The sequence below is a fragment of the Lissotriton helveticus genome, chromosome 6 (assembly GCF_964261635.1).
Source record: "Lissotriton helveticus chromosome 6, aLisHel1.1, whole genome shotgun sequence".
Taxonomy (NCBI): Eukaryota; Metazoa; Chordata; class Amphibia; order Caudata; family Salamandridae; genus Lissotriton; species Lissotriton helveticus.
In genome coordinates this window covers 1278866401-1278880653 of record NC_136067.1, presented here as the reverse complement: position 1 = coordinate 1278880653, position 14253 = coordinate 1278866401, and the positions used below count along the sequence as shown (strand labels likewise).

The window sequence follows — 14253 nt, the reverse complement described above, 5'->3', positions numbered from 1 at the left end:
GCTGGGGAAAGCCCGCCAAAGGAGAGGGGTGTAACCACCCCCCTCCTAGTCCCACCCATAGGGCAGGACTTAGTCGCGTGCCAGCCCCCTTTTGCAGGATAAAGGTAGGAGCAGGCCCCCTTCCAAATTAGATCAATCTTTGAATCCTGAACCGACCTTCTACACGAAGAACTCGACTCTTCTCAGGATTTTCTCCCTTGTGACTAAGGAGTAGTCACCCTGCAGCAGCAGGCACCAACCAAGCATCGGGGTTTGTTGCCAGTCTCTCCTTCGGATCAAGACTGCTTCAGCACGACGAGAACCGGCTTCCCTGGCACCTCTGACCTCAACCTACATCATCAGCCCAGCTGTGATCCGTGGGTGCGACGAGACCTCGAGGGACCGGCCATCTTCAGAACTGCACGACGCTTGTCCAGCACGACCACCGAGTGACCCTCGACCGAGTGCTTTGGGGTAAGAGAAGCCCCGACCCTGAGCAGCTCCAGCACCGAAGTTCAGCCCCCCTGCATCCACGAGATCTGCGTGGGGCCCTTCTGCTCTTTGCTGCTCACCGCGTTGTCCCGGTCACTTGCCCGTTGGCTAGTGGCCCTCTGACGACGAACTTCGACGACAAACACCGCTGGTCTGGTTGCTCCAGACTGGCCCTTGCTCCCCTCCAACAGAGGAGCACCCCGGACCCTCCTGGTCCACTCCAGACTCCATTTTAGGTCCACCGCGTGGGCTTGAATTTGCCAAGACTTGTTGCCCCAATCCTGGGTCCAGCGACGTCGACAGCAAGTATCTTCGTGGGACAGCTCGCACCTCCATCCTGGTCGCCGACAACGCCTCCTGGTCCGAGAGACTGCAGAGCCCAGCAGCGCCCACTCACCTGGTCGAGGTGACTTCGCCCGGTGCCACTCTGGTGCCCACTTAATCACTGGCTAGTGATTCAGAACTTGGTCCCCTCTGCTTACAGGTCTTCTTCCCTGATCCAGGCTTGGATCTCCACGAACTTCTTCACTGGCCGCCTGCCAGCAACTTCTTTCTTCAGGCTCTTGGTTCTTCAACGTGGGTTTCCGACGCAACTTCAACCCTATGCAGCTGCAGCCCCTGGGCTAGGTAAACTGAGTACTCCGGTGCTCCAGCATAGTCCAACACCCTAAGTGTTCGGATCCACTCCCGTTTTCGACCTACCTAGTCGGGTTCGCCCGAGAACAGTAACTGTCAATTGCTAGCATCCATAGACTTTTTCCCGCCTTACGCGTCAGAGTTCCCACTCTGCACACGACGTCCACAGGCCTCCTGCTCCTAACCTAAGTGTTTAGTATTGTAGGCCTAGCGATTCTAAAGTCTAGAAAAGAATTACTTACCTGCTAGTAATTTCGCATTCCATTTTCATAGTATATGGTTTTTCGTGCCCCTCGTGCATCTGTGTAAATTGTGCGACTTTCAGTGCTTCTTTAAGAGTTTTGTTGTGTGCTTAGCTCCCTGTCTCATAAAGAGCCAGGGTAGTCCTGTTATAAATAAATATACTTTATTTTTGATAACTTGTGTGGTGTGCTTTCACTTGGTGTTCAAGGGGTAATGTGATGGTAAAACAGCTGGCTTAACACGCCCTCTAGAGTCTTAGCCTTAGACTGCTCGTATCCATGCTACTAGGATAGCTGGTCTATAAGGTTGACTTACAACCAATCATCAATAAGGGTTGTTTGGACTGATACATAGTGATCACTAGAATAGTGAGCACTGCATATCAGGCCAACTTCTCACAGCCATCAGCCCCAGAAGCCGCAGCGTCAACCTGACCGAGACTCGGAATAAAGGCTGAAAGATCGGAATCAGAGCCTGAATATCCCGAACCCGTTGTTCGGGAGGATAAACCCGAAACTGCGCCGAGTCTAGAACCGCTCCGATGAAGTGGAGCTTCTGAGAGGGACACAGGTGTGACTTCGGCACATTGATGGAGAACCCCAGCAGGTGCAGGAGGTCGGCCGTAGTCTGGAAGTCGAGGTAGGGAAAGACTGAAACCCCTAACCTGCGCAGATGAGCTGCGACCACCGCCATCACTTTCGTCAACACCCGTGGGGCGCTGGTAAGGCGAAGGGGAGCACGGTAAACTGAAAGTGCTCGTGGCCTACCGTGAACCGCAGGTAACGGCAGTGGGCGGGCAGGACGGGGATGTGAAAATAAGCGTCCTGCAAGTCCAACGCTACCATCCAGTCTCCAGGGTCCAGGGCAGCTAAGACCTGAGCAAGTGTCAGCATCTTGAACTTCTCCTTCCGGAGGAAGCCGTTGACGTTCCGCAGGTCCAAGATAGGGCGTAGCCCCCCTTTGCCCTTCTTGGGTACCAGAAAGTAGTGGGAGTAACAACCACACCCTACTTCTGGCCCAGGAACGCGCTTGATGGCCCCCTTGGCCAAGAGGGCCGTAACTTCCTCTTGTAGAAGTTTCGAGTGATCACCCGACACGTGGTGGTACTGCGGTGACATGGCTGGAGGGGACGCCGCGAAGGGGAGGGAGTAGCAACTTCGGACGATTTGCAGCACCCACCTGTCCGATGTGACAGTGCGCCAGTGGTGGTGGTGATGGCGGACCCTCCCCCCCCCACTGGCGTCACATGGGCCTGAAAGCACTGACTAGGAGGGGTAGGTGTGGACTGGCCTCGCCGTTGTCCCCGACCGCCGCCACGGCGGTTTTCACGGCCGCCACCGCGCTGGATGGTAGTCTGCGGCCCGTGGCTGGCAGGACGTGTGGGGGCGCCCCTCCCTTGGCCATGAAAGGGGCGAAAAGCAGCAGTTTGCTGGCACGGGGCCGAGAGGCCCAAGGACTTGGCCGTAGCCCTTGAGTCCTTAAAGCGCTCAAGCGCATGGTCTGCCTTGTCGCCAAAGAGGCAACTGCCATCAAACGGCATGTCCATAAGGGCGTTTTGGACATCAGCCGAAAAGTTGGCGGACCTCAACCAGGCGTGGCGACAAATCGCCACCGTCGCTGCCATCGCTCTGCCCAGTGAGTCCATGGTATCCAGCCCACACCGGATGGAATACCGTGCTGCATCTCAACCCTCCGTAAGGGCTTGGGCGAGTTTAGTCCGGGCCTCCTCCGGACATTGTGGCAGCAAGTCCGCGACCGTGTCCCACAGAGAGTGGGTGTAACGGCCCAAGAGGCATGCGGTGTTGACTGACCGCAATCCCAAACTCAGGGAGGAGAATACCTTCCTCCCGTATTGCTCATACCTCTTAGATTTCCGATCGGGGGGAGCCGACGGGAATGCGGTCTGGGAGTTAGAGGCCTGGATGACCAGGCTCTCGGGAGTGGGGTGGGCGGACATGAAGCAAGGGTCACCCGGAGCCGGGCGGTGGCGCCTGGCCACGTTCCTATCTACAGGCAGACCTGTAGCGGGCTTGGACCAAGTGCCCAGTAGAGCGTCTGACAAGGCCTCATTAAAAGGCAGCAGAGGCTCGGCCGAGCTTGTCTGCGGTTTAAGGACCTCTGTGAGGAGGTTAGTCCTCACGGCCGCGACAGGGAGCTCAAGGCCCAAGGCATTGGCAGCCCGCCTCAGCACCACACTATAGGCAGCCCCCTCCTCCGTAGCCACGGTAGGAGGGGAGACAAAACCAGTGTCGGGCGAAGTGTCCAGACCACTGGCCTCACCAAGCTCACCTGTCCAGTCCTAAAAAGACTGACACTCACGTGTCAGAGGGTCCTCGGACCCCTCCCAATCCCCCTCGTCACCCATCGCCTGATACTCGGGCTCAAAGGACGCGGCCGGGTCGTAGAAGTAAAATTCTCCCATCGGCGTCGAGAGCGGCGCCGGACCCTAATCCAGGGTAGGACCGGGGACGGCGTCTTCCTGGGACGGCGCCGGGGGTGACCCCCCCGGGGGCCGGCGCCGGCGAGGTCGACCGGCGGCGACCCGGATCCGGCGGGGCCCTGTGGCGTCGGGACCGAAGTCGCCGACTGTGTCGGGCCGAAGCATCTGACGGGGCCGAAGCACCGGCCCGCTGGGGGACCCAGTCGGGGCCGCTTGGCCCGAAGGCGCCGCGGAACCCGACGGAGGAGTGAGCGACCTCATGGCCGTGAGGAAGACCTCGATCTCCTCCGGCGTCGTGTGCTGCCCAGGGACCGGCGGGAATGGAGCAGGCCGCGACGCCTGCGGCTCTGGCAGAGCATCGCCCGGAGCCGGTGTCGCCCGGAGCCGCGGGGTCGGTGTCGCCCGGAGCCGCGGGGTCGGGGTCGGTGTCGCCCGGAGCCGCGGGGTCGGGGTCGGGGTCGCCCGGAGCCGCGGGGTCGGTGTCGCCCGGAGCCGCGGGGTCGGGGTCGGTGTCGGCCGGAGCCGCCGGTGTCGGCCGGAGCCGCCGGTGTCGGCCGGAGCCGCCGGTGTCGGCCGGAGCCGCCGGTGTCGGCCGGAGCCGCCGGTGTCGGCCGGAGCCGCCGGTGTCAGCCACGTCGCGCGAGCGTCGGGGGGGGGGGAGTCAGAAGAGCGATGTCGTCCCTTCGACTTCTTGTGCCTCTTACCTGAGGACTTCGAGCCGGAAGACTGATGACGACTACCGGAACTGTGGTGACTCCGGCCTCGCGACCGGTCCCTCGACCTCCTTCCGGACCGGGACCTCGAGCAGCACGGGGCTGACTGCCGGAGCTCGAGTCGCTTGCGGGACCGCTCCCGTCTAGCTTTAGACGTCAGGGCCCGGCAGTCGGAGCAGGACTTGTCGTCGTGGTCTGGGCCCAGACAGTGAAGACACCGGCGATGGGGGTCGGTAACCGACAGTCGGTTGTAATCGACGCAGGGTTTAAACCCGGGCATCCCTACCGGCACCGTCTGAGTCGAGAGACTCGAAAGATGATCAAAAAGGATCAAAAAAGTTAGTCAAAAATTGACTAGGGTATAACTTTTTCCAGATCGGCGCTTGCTGGCGCGGAAAAAAGAAGAACCGACATCAGCGCGCGAGGCGGCGTCTAAGTACTCTGGCGACATCATCCCGACGCAGACGACGGACGCGGAGCCGCAGTCTACGCCTACCGGCGCGCAAGGGTACTGCTATACAAAAATTTCCGGATCCAGTCTGACTCCTGCGGATATTCTAAGGTAAGGAATCCAATACTAACCTGTTTCCTTCGGATACCGCACTCACCCACGGTGCCGGCCACACGCTGGACTCAGTCTTCTCCACAGGCACCCACGTCGCATTCAACCACACCACCGAACTCCACTGGACAGACCACCGCTGCATCCATTTCACCTTCAAGAAACCAACCACGCACCACCGCACCAAACAGTTGCCTCGCCGTTGCTGGCGCAAAGTCACTGAAGACCGGCTGATCACCACCCTCGCCCAATACCCACCCACCCACCCCACCAACCCTGATGCCGCAGCACGCAATCTCAGACAGTGGATTGACGACTGGGCCAACACCCTCGCCCCGCTCAAGAAACCCTCCAACAACAACGCCAGCAAGAGAGCCACCTGGTTCACCGACAAACTCCAGACCCCCAAACGCGCATGCCGGAAACTGGAGAAAATATGGCTCCACGAACGCACACCGGACAACCACGCAGCCCACAAGGACACCACCCGAAGACATCACCACCTCATCAGATTAGCCAAGAGATACTCCTTCAAAGACCGCTTGGTTAACAACGCACACGACAGCAAAGAGCTCTTCAGCATCGTAAAGGAACTCTCCAGCGCCAACGCAGACATCCCGCCCTCACAAGAACTGTGCGACTCACTAGCCATCTTCTTCCACCTTAAGATCGCGGATATCCACGACTGCTTGAACACCATGACCGCCAGACTACGCCAGACTCCACCTCCCCTGTGAACACCACCAGCGCCATCCGCCTGACTTCCTGGTCCAACGTCAACTAGGCACGCAAGGTCATGAACTCCATCCACTCAGGATCTCCGTCAGAGCCGTGCCCACACCACGTATTAAACAAAGCAGACGCAGCAATCGCACCCCAACTACGGAAGGTCATCAACATCTCCTTCAAATCAGCAACATTCCCGGAAAGCTGAAACACGCCGAAATCAACGTCCTCCTCAAGAAGCCCAAGGCGGACCCCAAGGACCTCAAAAACTTCCGGCCCATCTCCCTGCTCCCGTTCCCGGCAAAGGTCATCGAGAAAATAGTCAGACAGTTGACCCGCCACCTGGAAGACAACATCTTGGACCCGTCCGAGTCCGGATTCAGACAAAACCACAGCACCGAGACAGCCCTTATCGCCGCCACAGACGACATCAGGCGCCAACTAGACAACGGCGAAACATCAGCCCTCATCCTCCTGGACCGGTCGTCCGCCTTCGACACGGTCTGCCATCGCACTCTAAAGACGCCTCCTAGAAGCCGGAATCCAAGAGAAGTCCCTTGACTGGACCACGTCCTTCCTCTCCGGCAGAACCCAGAGAGTCCGCCTCCCACCCTTCCGATCCAAAGCCACCGAAATCATCTGCGGCGTCCCCCCAGGGCTCATCCAGACGCTGTTCAACATCTACATGGCCCCCCTCGTACAAGTGGCCCGCCATCACGACCTCAACATCCTCTCCTATGTTGACAACACCCAGCTCATCGTCTCCCTCAAAACCAACCTCCACGAGGGAATGAAGGCCGTCGCCGACTGGATGAGGAGCAGCCGTCTGAAGCTGAACTCTGAGAAGACAGAGGTACTCATCCTTGGACCCACCCCCTCAGCCTGGGACGACTCCTGGTGGCTGACCACACTGGGAACTGCACCAACACCCACCGACCATGCACGCAACCTAGGATTCATCCTCGACTCCTCCCTCTCCATGTCTTAACAGGTCAACGCCGTCTCCTCCTCCTGCTACAACACCCTCCGCATGCTCCGCAGGATCTACAAGTGGATCCCGACTGAAACAAGAACAGTGACACAGGCCCTCGTCAGCAGCAGACTGTACTACGGCAACGTACTCTATGCAGGAATCCCAGCCAAACACCTACTACAACTACAACGCATCCTAAACGCCTCCGCCCGACTGATAGTCAACGTTCCCCGCCACAGCCACATCACCTGAGACCTACACTGGCTCCCTGTCGACAAGAGGATCACCTTCAAGCTCCTCACCCACGCACACAAAGCACTCCACAAAGCCGGACCAGCCTACCTGAACAGCAGACTCAGCTTCTACACCCCCACCCGCCAGCTCCGCTCCGCCAGCCTCGCTGCTGTCCCCCGAATCCAACGAACGACCTCCGGCGGCAGATCCTTCTACCTCGCCGCCAAGACATGGAACACCCTCCCTACCCACATACGGCAGACCCAAGACCTACTCGCCTTACGAAGTCTTCAAGACCTGGCTCTTCGAGCAGTAGCAGCACCTCCCTCCCTTGAGACCCTCAGGAGTAAGTAGCGCTCGCTGTACAAGTACTATGATTAATTGATTTGCCGCGCATAATGCCACACATTTGTTCCATCTAGAGGCATAAACCGTTTTGGTGAGGGATTCCTGGCTGCCAAGATAACTTTACAGACTTCGGGAGGAAGGTCAAAAGCGGTCAACTGTCGCCGCTCAATCTCCATGCAAGGAGGTGGAGGCTGGACAGGTTCGGGTGGAGAACCATCCCCTGCTGCTGCGACAGCAGATCCTCCTGAAGTGGCAGTCTGATCAGAGAATTGATGGCCATGTGCAGAAGTTCGGAATACCAGACCTCATGCCCAATCTGGAGGCACAAGAATGACTTGGGCCCGGTCGCGATTGATCTTCAGCACTCTGGGCAGAAGTGGTGTAGGCGGAAAGGCGTATAGAAGACCAACTCCACTCGCGACGAAAGCGTTGCCTAGCAAGTGCCGCCTTGGAAATTCCAACATGCAGAATTGATTACATTGCACGTTCTCTTCGGTGGCGAATAGATCTCACCAAGGCTCTCCCCACTGCTGAAAGAGACCTTGCACCACCTCAGAGTGAAGATGTAATCCGTTACGGCGGCTGAGTTGGTCTGCCCTGGCGTTCACAGAACATGCCAGGTGTTGGACCACCAGTCATGCCCTGATGTTCCAGCCACTTCCAGAGCTGAAGTGCCTCCTAACACAGGGTCCACGACCCCACCCTGCCCGTTGAAGTACCACATGGCGGTGGTGTTGTCCGTGAACACCTGCAGTACTCTCCCTTTGACAAAAGGAAGGAAGGCCTTCAGTGCAAGACGGAACGCCCGAAGCTCCAGAAGGTTGATGTGGAGCCCAGACTCCGCCAGAGACCAGAGGCCTCTGATCTCCACCTCTCCCATATGGCTGCCCACCCCAGAAGAGATGCATCGGTCACCACTGTGAACTCTGGCTGGGGAAGGGAGAGGGACCTGCTGTTGACCCAATCCCGGTTTGTTAGCTACCACTGCAATTGATGTGCAGTGCTCTTCGAGATCTGGACACTATCAGAAAGATTCCCCATATGCTGTGCCCACTGGAACGTCAGGTCCCACTACAGAGCCCGCATATGTCACCTGGCATAGTCCACCAGCAGGATGCAGGAGGCCATGAGTTCCAGCAGCCTCAGGGTCATTCTGACCTGGGATAGAGGCTGAAAGAGCGGAATCATAGCCTGAATATCCCGGACTAGCTGGTCGGACGAATAAGGCAGAAACTGTGCTGTGTCCAAAACCACTCCGATGAAAAGGAGCCTCTGAGAGGGAATCAGGTGTGCCATCGGAACGTTGATGGTGTACACCAGCGAATGCAGGAGGTCAGCTGTAGTTTAGAGGTGAGAGACTACAGTCTGGGGCGAGCCCGCCTTCAACAGCCAGTCGTCGAGATAGGGGAAGACTGGGACACCTGATCTGCGCAGATGAGCTGCGACCACCGCAATCACTTTCTTGAACATCCGAGGGGCGCTGCTAAGGCCAAATGGGAGCACGGTAAACTGAAAGTGCTCATGGTCTACCGTGAAGTGTAGGTAACGCCTGTGAGCCGGCTGAACGGGGATATGAAAATAAGAGTCCTGCAAGTCCAATGCTACCATCCAGTCTCCAGGGTCGATGGCAGACAGGACCTGGGCCAATGTCAACATTTTGAACTTCTCCTTCCGGAGGAAGCGGTTGACGTTCCGGACATCCAAGATAGGACGCAGTCCCTTGTCCTTCTTGGGCATCAGAAAGCAGTGGGAACAACAACCACGACCTATTTCTGGGGCAGGAACTCGCTTGATGGCTCCCTTGGCCAAGAGACCGGTAACTTCCTGTTGGAGAAGGGGAAAAAGTGATCCTCCGACATGGGATGAAATTGAGGTGGCATGGATGGAGGAGTAGTAGTCTCAATGGGAAGGGAGTAGCCCCTTCGGACTATCTGCAAAACCCACCTGTCCAATGTGATGTTGAGCCAGTGGGGGAGGGGATGGAGAATCCTTCCGTCCACTGGAGAATGGTGGCCCTGAAAGGTCGAACTAGGAGGGCTTGGAGTCTGCTGCAGAGGGGGCGCTGGTGGACTGGCCCGCCGGCTGGCTCCCAGACCCACATCGGTGGTTTTCACGTCCCCAGCCGCGCAGAGGATGGACAGCTTGCACAGGCCTGTGGCTCTGGATGGTACGTGGGGGGGCACCCGTTCTGTAGCAATGAAAGGGGCAAAAAGCAGACTGTGCAGGGTGAGAGGTGGAAGCGAGGCCCAAGGACCTGGCCGTAGCCCTGGAGTCCTTAAAGTGCTAGAGCCCGTTGTCGGCTTTGTCGCCAAACAAGCAACGGCCATCAAAGGGCATGTCCAAAAGTATAGCTTGGACATCACCCGAAAAGCCAGTGGACCTCAGCCAGGAGTAGCGTCTCAGGGCTACTGATGTTTAAATAGTCCTGCCCAGCGAGTCTTCGGTGTCCAGCCCACATCTTAGGTGAAAACTTCGCTGCGCTGCTCCAGAGGCTGGGGTAGACGTCGGCTAGGGACACAACCAGCATCGAAGGGGGCAGAGGTGTCACCACTGGATTCGGGAGGAGTCACAAGGTCGACTGGCGTCGATCCGGATCCAGGCCTGGATCCCTGGGGGCCCTGCAGCGCCAAAGCCGTCGGGATCAAAGGCCCAGAGCCTCCAGCCTAGTCCGCTTGCATCGAAGGCGCGCCGGCGGAGTCGGGCTGCCCCAAAGCTACAAAGTTGGGCAGGGGTCGCCCCGGCTCCCAGAATGGGAGGGAAACTGAGCCAGACGACTACTGTCCGCACCCCACGTCGCTTCAGCTGACGGATGGGCAGAACACGAAGAGCGACAGTGCTTTGTCACTTTTTTTGTGCTTTGACTTACCCGAAGACAAAGACTTCGACAATGAGTGGGGGCCTGATGGGTCCGCGACCGGTCCCAAGACCTCCCTCTCGACCGAGACCTCGAGCGGCGTGGAGCAGACTGCCGGGCCTCCAGAAGCTTTTGGGACTGCTCCCGCAAAGACTTTGGCACCATGGCCCGGAAGTCGGAGCACGACTTCTGGTGCCTGGGGCACCAGAGGCACACAAGATGGGGGTCAGTCACCGACATCAGCTTGGAGCAGGAGCCACAAGGCTTGAAACAGGTTTGCCGAGATGACATCCCTATGCACCAGGAGTCAAAAGACTCGAAAAAAGGAAGTAAACAAAAGTCACAAAAAGAGTCAAAAAGTAACTAGAGGTACCGCTCTCTCCGAATCTGCGTTTGCTGGCGCGGAAAAAGAAAGGACGTCAGCGCGCAGGAGGGGCGTCTAAATAGATACCGTGACGTCATTCCGGCGATCATGACGCCAACTACTAAAGCGGAGTCAACCGAAGCCACCAACCGGCACGCAGGGGTACTGCGGAAGAAAACAATCTCCGGATCCAGTCTGACGCCTGGGGGTAATTCTAAGGTGAGGAATCCATAACTTATAGTCTCTTTCATATCATTATTCCAAATGTACAAGAACTGTATATAGAGAAAACTACCCATCGCTACAGACCAAAATTATACAACTTGGTCACCACTTTTCCTTTCCTGGAATGGCCACATCGAAGTGATATCAACTAATGTCCTGCCCAGAGTGTTAACTATTCCAGGCCCTTGAATTCTGGTGGAGGAGAATGTTTTGTCTTCCCCTGCAAGCTGAAATCAATATGTTTATCTGCAGAGCTCCTAGACTACAAATCCCAACAAAGTAGCTCTACCAAATCAAATTCCAGGGAGGTCTGACCCTAACAGATTTTAAATTATATTACTTGGTAATACAGTTGTGAATCATAGTGGATAGCCCAAGGAAGAGAGATATTCAATGGCCTCTCATGGAACAGGAAGTTACAACAACGCTTGAGTGAGGTCGTATGGTTATATAAATATCACAGACCACACAATGCATACCTCAGTAACCCCCATTAACACTTCAGGTGTGGTGCACATCAAATACAAGAGGGTTTCTAATCCCCTATCTGGTAACGTATACCTTGGTGTATATACCAACCCAGATTTCTAACCAGCACTAGATCAAGGACCCTGCAATACATGGAGTCTGATATTATAGGTACTTTGCAGATTTGGTTAATCATAGTATGATTAAATCCTTTACACGATGTAAACTAGACGTCACATTGCCAGAATCAGAGAGACTGCATTATACTCAGATGAGAATGTGTGGTGCATTCAGAGAATAGATTGGCCGCTACAGTAGAAAAACCATCATTTTAGGAACTGCTGGCAACATACGAGCCAGGTGGGTCTTACCTTCAAACTGTATACTATATTGTTACACAATAAAACTAGCTCCAAGTGCGCTTATAAAGCAAATGGGGCAGGTGTTGGATAGAGAAGTCTAGACTAAATACTATGAAAATCTATGGGTGGTCATCCCTAAATGCTTCATATCCATTAAGACAAAATAAATATAATTACAACCTGCTCTACGCTTGGTACTCTGACCTCCCCAAAGTTCATAAAATGTTCCTAGCTGCTAGCACACTATGTTGGAGACAATGTGAACACCGAGGTACTTTCACCTACACTTTGTGGGAATGCCCCTACATACAGTCCTCTTGGAAGGAGGTAGCATACAACTTAGACATTGAGTTTTCATTTACCCAGCCATTTTTTGCAGGACCAAAGCCAGCCAGAGCTTAAATATAAGACAAATAATGATAAAGCAATCGTTTGGAGCTGTTTGGGAGTCGCGAACCTAGCAATAGCCATGTGGTGGAAGAAGTAGGATTCAATTTCGATTTTTCAATAGTATGGGCATCTGTGGGACACCGTAGCAATGAAACGCCTAAGCAATGTTAAGGTAGGACATTTAAACTAGAAGGAACGTTTGTTCCCTATAACAGGATATTTATCAAGAGGATATTTATCAAGAGGCTATTTATCAAGAGGCTATTTATCAAGAGGCTATTTATCAAGAGGCTATTTATCAAGAGGCTATCTGACTACAGTCTGCCCACTCCGTTTAAAAGCCATAAATGTTTTTTTCGATAAATTGATACACAGATTGGCAAAACAGACAAACCATGATGAGGTATTTCAGTGGTAGGGAGGAAACAAAAAATGCATGAACTACTCCTCTGGATTTCTACCGAAACAGTGGAAATCCTGTTGATTGAATAAAGGACCTTTTATGTTCATTAGTACCAAAACAAAAGTTATAGGTTTAAGAGCCAAAAATGTCAATATTATTTCAAGCAGAATGTGAGAGATAGAGCATGAGAAAATAGGAAACACATCCAAGGCTCGCATACAAAAAACGTTGAAAACGCTTGCAGAAAAACAAATGAAACTTACTTGAACACTGTGGCATAACCACATAGAAAAGGGAAATCTCATACACAGCGGTTTTAGGCTTTTCTGCTCTCCAAGCCCTGACTTTACCTTTGAAATTTGCTGTAACTTTTTCAGTCTGCTAAAGACACGTTCCAGCTGGACTGCACTGCCAGTGTCCGTTTGTTGGATACTTTGAACTATAATAATGAGCTTGTACTTAACCCTATCATTTTAGTTTCTTGGTGGAGCATCTGTAGAAAGGGAAGGTGGTCAGTGGAAAATTAGACTATAGTAGGGGTCACAAGAATATAATTATAGAACTGTCCGTATGGAAGAAAGAAACAGTGGGATAAAAAGTGCATGTAGATTCTTTAAAACTTAACTAAAACCCCATTTTGTATGCCCAGAATAAATTGTACTTCCTTTCCTGAAAGTAATTTCATCTCAGTTAATTACCTCAATCTCTTATGAATATATGCAGTGCGAACCACCATGCAACTCCAAAGAAATGAGGGCACTCATCTCTTATGGGCGCTTAAACTTCCCAGGCAAAATATACTGCTAGTAAGACATAGCCCAATGCAATGCCTTTCAAATGCATTTCTGTCTTTCTCACTGTCTCCTAGTGTCAAATTGGGCTTGAATTTCATTTACTGTAGCAATTAGTGATTTTAATTGCATTTCTTGTCTCATTGCCTTAGTCTGTGATGGACTAGAGAAAGCGCTCTAAATGTTATCGGACATGAATTAAATAACACTGCTAGAGCTAGTAACCTATGGACAGATTTTGGCCAATTGTTTTAAAGTGTTTAAAGTGAGGCATTAGTGGTATGTGGAAGAGTCAATAATGCAATTTAAATCTGTAGCTAATGCCCTCAATTTGGCAAAAGATAAGCACTCGAGACGATCGTTTTCAGTACATGCCTGCATACCAAACGTTTTATAGCAATTCATTTGGCTCACAGGCAAATGATTGAATCCATTTGCTTTCATGATCTAAAAGGTAAACCTTTTTAAGCATCAGAGTACTTGCATTGAACGTTATGAGCTAAAGGCACCATGAATAGTTAATAAATCACAAAGGATATGCCAATTTTGCCAACAAAACACTAAAATACTCAAACGCCTCCGATTTGTATTTGCCCAGCATTACTACGTCAGAAAAATGGCTTTGCCCTCTTCAGAGAAATGGGAGTTCTTGTGTTGTGCTGCCAGTGCTTTAGCAATTAATGAAAAAAGTTTGCAAATTGTGGGTTACTTTGAGAAATGTATTAATTTTATCATGAATTGTAAAAATGCAATATTAACTGGTTTTTAGTTTTTACTGCTCTACTGAATGTTATTGGTATTACTTTTACTGACTAAATTACTCCGTCAAAGCGCAAACTTGTACAACTCAACAAGGAACGGACTTCTAGCTGAAAACGCATAGAGCCAACATATTTACACCATGTTACCTGTGCAAAAATTTAAATGATAAATTGCAGCTATCTACATTAGTAAGTACTTGAACTTTTAGCCTTGTGTTGTAAACATATACATCACGAAGTCTTTGGTGTAGGATACACTTCACAACAATGTTTAAATCAGAGTTAAAAG

General features: G+C 53.2%; 1 protein-coding gene across 3 annotated transcripts in view; it reads right to left on the bottom strand.

Moving 5' to 3' along the window:
• Window positions 1-14253, bottom strand: part of ATL2 (atlastin GTPase 2) — a 614707-nt gene that overhangs the window by 319542 nt on the left and 280912 nt on the right. The gene's annotated exons all lie outside the window — the stretch shown is intronic.